The sequence below is a fragment of the Triticum aestivum genome, chromosome 3D (assembly GCF_018294505.1).
Source record: "Triticum aestivum cultivar Chinese Spring chromosome 3D, IWGSC CS RefSeq v2.1, whole genome shotgun sequence".
Classification (NCBI taxonomy): domain Eukaryota; kingdom Viridiplantae; phylum Streptophyta; class Magnoliopsida; order Poales; family Poaceae; genus Triticum; species Triticum aestivum.
Window position 1 is genome coordinate 298237717 of NC_057802.1, and position 4883 is coordinate 298242599.

At 42.0% G+C, this 4883-nt stretch overlaps 1 pseudogene across 1 annotated transcript in view; it reads right to left on the reverse strand.

The window, feature by feature from the left end:
• The window catches only part of LOC123078523 (uncharacterized), a 4348-nt pseudogene extending 1598 nt beyond the window's left edge, over positions 1 to 2750 (reverse strand). Inside the window, exons 1-4 of the transcript XR_006437499.1 lie at positions 2428 to 2750; positions 913 to 1027; positions 466 to 572; positions 26 to 151 (exon numbers count right to left, since the gene is read on the reverse strand). The product of XR_006437499.1 is annotated as an uncharacterized protein (transcript). The remainder of the gene's footprint in view (positions 1 to 25; positions 152 to 465; positions 573 to 912; positions 1028 to 2427) is intronic.
• Positions 2751 to 4883: the final 2133 nt, after the last annotated feature.

The following is a 4883-nucleotide window of genomic DNA, read 5'->3' on the forward strand; positions in this document are numbered from 1 at the left end:
TTCATTCAGATAAGCAGACACCTACCCCATAAGTGCAGTATAAAGAATATGCTGACGAGCATATTGTTCCTAGCAACGAAAGTCTATATGCTTTGCTTGCGACATCTTTCGGTACAATTGGAAGGATTCCAAGACTAGCAACAATCAATACCTGCAAAACCACAGTTCATAACACCATATTTCACTATGACACTGTAACAACATATATTAAGAGACAATGATACAGGGTCATGACATTTGTTTTTGCTTGTGAAGCTACTTGGCGTATACGATATCAGTAGTTGAGTGGCTCACGCATATGAGAAAGAGTGACCAGGGCCTAAGAACAAAATTTGTAATCGGCGAAAGAAGTGAAATGTCTAAAGAGAATGGAACATAAGACGATAATAACACAACTTGTGCTCACAGCAAGTAGATTATGAATATGCTTTTCTACATTGAAGGGCACAAGGTAGCTATCCATACCCAAGCATTGATAGAGAAATGTATGGTTCGTCCATCGAACCGTAAAGAGTTTCCTGTCCTTTCTGTTGGTGCTGGTTGAGATGCACCAGTTGATCTCGCACTAGATCCTACATAAAAAAGAAGCAAAAAACAGTTATGAATCTGTAGAGTTCAGACTCATGTGATATGATAGAAAACATAGTGACAGTTCTTTTCCAGTTAGTTCCAATTGCCATTCCAAAAGTAGTTTATTCAGCACTAGAGTTGTGTTTTTAAAAGGGGGCAACTTTGCTGAAACCTGGCTCACTACAAAGCCGACAAGCAGAACAGGAAAACCACAGTTCTGAGAACACAGAACATATAATGATGTAGATGGTAGGAAGTAATTCCCGGACTCCCTTGTGCCAAGAGTCTTGCCACTTCCTTGAGGTGAAAAACATCAAGTGCCAAATTTTATTGTCACCACACCTGTGTCACGAGCTCGGGAATTCTCACTGGATGGTGTAGATGAAGAACTTGCTGCTGATCTGTTGGATTGAGTCGAACTTGTGGAAGACATTGGCTCAACCACCAAATCAGGGTCCTGAGATGAGATGTAAAGAAGGAAAGTTAGTAATTCTGACAGTCAATTGTCAAACCCGGATTATTTTACTTGGATATGACTCAGTTTGAAAAGGTTCAATTCCAAACAGCAAATAATTTGTAAGATGAACAAGTAAAACTATCGTTACACTATCGAGAAGTGGACAGAGACGTTAAGGATGGTACCTGAACATACTATCAGACCAAATGGAGAACCAGCAAATAATAGGCAAAAGTAATTGGACGGTAGCGACAGAAGAGTCACTTTTCACTAACCAACGTGAATGGTTAAGAATTTCTTTAACAAGTACGGTTTGCATCTCTTAAAAACAATGCTAATATCTAGCAGCCAGCAGTTGAACATGTCATGCTTTTGGACAGGAAAGAAAAGCAAGTTGAACATGTAAGATACAAAGGCAATAAATGGTTAATAAAAGTAAAACAAACTGTCAACTCTTCAAAAGCCTAACTGCGCAACTGCGAAATGGTGGCGTTGCGGTGAGGAAAACGTGAGAAGTTCGGACTGTGGATAAGGAAGCTACATCACCCAGTACTTGCACACAATTTACCAATCCCAATTCTTTTGTCTCAACTGATACCATACAGCATCATAACTCAATCAGAAGGGAACAGTAAGCAACATGCTCAAGACCAGCATTGGGCTATTGGCCATACAGAGAGATCCACCCTGTCTGAAGAAAAAAGTGCAAACACTGCATGTACCTCCTAGAGGCGAAAACCACGTGAGTCTCAGTTATTTCGTCAAAAGAAAATACAAATTGGAGGCAGCTAACATTTGGTGTACAAATGAACGGTAAAGCACAGAAGAACGTGTTAATTATGTGTTCATTAAATTAAATCTTCGCCACTGAGACGCATTAATTTGCCCTAACAACAATCCATGGGGAAGACTAACATGGGTCTCCTGATGTTTGAGTTACATTAAGCCGTATCAATCAGATGAAGCACTCACAGTTCATCAAAGAAGACATTGCAATGCAGTATCAAAGTATAGGCACACCGAATTTATAAATGTGGGATAGTATAACTTAAAATCACGGCAACGGCATGGAACCAATGCCAAAGTGTGACACCTGAACCCAATGATGCCGATATCATGCAACCCCATAATACCCAACTGGTAGTACCACGCTAGCGGTGCAGCAGCTGCAACCTACATTCTTATTAACAGCCCATGGGACTCTTAAGTCTCTAACAGCATCAAATTCAAGCCATCGACCATTTGGCAACGATTAATTCTCCCCGACACCAACACACCGGAGCTAAGTCAAACAGATCGAACTACCAGTTATCCGCCCGATCCAAAAAACCGGGGGAGACCGTCGTATGGGGGGGGGGGGGGGGGGGGGGGGGGGGGGGGGGGGGGAGCGGAGGTCTTACGATGTATCTGTGTAGAACTTGCGCTTGAAGTGGTCGACGACGTCGGGGCGGGAGGCGAGGTGGGCGGGACGAGGACGTTGGACCAGTACCCCCGCCCACCGCGCGTCGTTCTCGTAGTCGTACGCTCCCGCCGCGATCCGCTTCAGCTTCTGCGGGTCCCCGCCGCCGGTGCTCTCGTCCGCCTCCCCCATCGCCGCGCTGGATCCTCCTGCCTACTCTGGGGTTTGGGTTTGGAGACTCGTGATCCGGGACGAAACGAAGATGAGAGGTGTGACTGCAAAACTTTTCTGTTTTTTTTTTTGACAAACTCAGAAATTTTCTGTTGGTGCGACCCAAATGGGTTGCGAGAGGGAAGACTATCCTTTTTTATTTTTGTCTCGCACAGTGGGAGCGATTTTTTTATTAAAACACCTCTAATTTTATTCATAATCATAACAATAATTACAGGTATACTGATTTGGACCTAAAATCCAAAAAAATACAAAGTAACTCTTATGACTAAGAATTACAATGAAATCTCTTGAAAACGCCTTCTTCACGACGTTACGACACACTAAATGGAAGATGCTTCTCTGCAATCATGGGGAAGTTGGATTTCAAACTTGCTTGGATTTCATCGGTGATGATGTGTGTTTTAGAACTACTTCTTTTTTGGTTCTTTTTAATGAAGACCAGCTAAAGGAATCTAAACCGATCAGAGAAATCCGTCAGGGAGATCACATATCTCCTTATTTGTGTTTACTTGAGTTGAAGGTTTGTCATGCTTATTACAGAGCAGGAGTAGATTGAATGACCAGATAGGTATGAAGGTGGCAGCAACAGCACCATTTGTTAGCCATTTACTATTTGCAGACGATAGTCTCTTGTATTGAGAGCATCGGCGGCGGTTGCGCAAGAGGTCACAGGGGTGTTACAACTCTATTGTCGAGCTTCAGATCAAAGAATAAATTTGGACAAGTCATCGGGTTTTTTCAGCAAGGAATGTCCAAACGACTTGAGAACGGAGATCAAGCAAGTGTTGCATGTTTATGATGAAGCTTTGAACGAGAAGTACTTAGGAATGACTACCAATGTTGGGAGATCAAAGAATGTTGTTTTCAAATATCTAAAAGATAGGATATGAAAGAGAATTCAAGGATGGATTGAGCAGATTCTTTCAGCTGGAGGTAAAGAGGTACGAATAAAGTTCGTTGCACATGCATTACCGACATATGCCATGGGGTGCTTCAAGCTCCCAAGAGGAATATGCGAGCATATTGATGGGATCCTGACAAAGTTTTGTGGGAATGAAAAATGGCAAGAGGCGCACTGCTTGGGTTTCCTGGAGTAGCATGACCAAGCCAAAACATAAGAGGGGGTATGGGTTTTAGAAACATGGAGCTTTTCAACTTAGCCTTGCTGGCAAAACAGTGATGGAGAATAATCCAGCAACCAAATTCATTGAGTGCACAAATTTTGAAGGTGAAATATTTCCCGGATGGCGATTTCCTAACAACACAGTTGAGCTAAAAAACTCACATATTTGGTGCTCCATCCTTGGCGAGGGGGGGATACTTGCACAAGGCCTCATCGTAAGGATTGGGAATGGTAGGAAATCTCACATCTGGAATGAAAACTAGCTACCTAGATGTAACACCCCGATAATCAAGCTACAGTAATCCCATGTTGATAGTGCCACGTTGATACGTCTCCAACGTATCTATATCTTTTTTTGTTCCATGCTATATATTATCTGTTTTGGATGTTTTATATGCATTAATATGATATTTTATATTATTTTTGGGACTAACCTATTAACCTAGAGCCCAGTGCCAGTTTCTGTTTTTTTCCTTGTTTTTGAGTTTCGCAGAAAAGGAATACCAAACGGAGTCTAAACAGAATAAAACCTTCGCGATGATTTTTCCTGGACCAGAACACACCCCGGAGACTTGGAGATCAAGTCGAAAGAGCCATGATAACCCACAAGTATAGGGGATCGCAACAGTTTACGAGGGTAGAGTATTCAACCCAAATTTATTGATTCGACACAAGGGGAGCCAAAGAATATTCTCAAGTATTAGCAGTTGAGTTGTCAATTCAACCACACCTGGATAATTTAATATCTGCAGCAAAGTATTTAGTAGCAAGTAGTATGGAAGTAATGGTAACGGTGGAAAAAGTAACAGTGATAGTTTTGTAGTGATTGTAACAGTAGCAACGGAAAAGTAAATAAGCGAAAAATAATATGTGAAAAGCTCGTAGGCATTGGATCGGTGATGGAGAATTATGCCGGATGCGATTATTCATGCAACAGTTATAACATAGGGTGACACAGAACTAGCTCCAATTCATCAATGTAATGTAGGCATGCATTCCGAATATAGTCATACGTGCTTATGGAAAAGAACTTGCATGACATCTTTTGTCCTACCCTCCCGTGGCAGCGGGGTCCTATTGGAAACTAAGGGATATTAAGG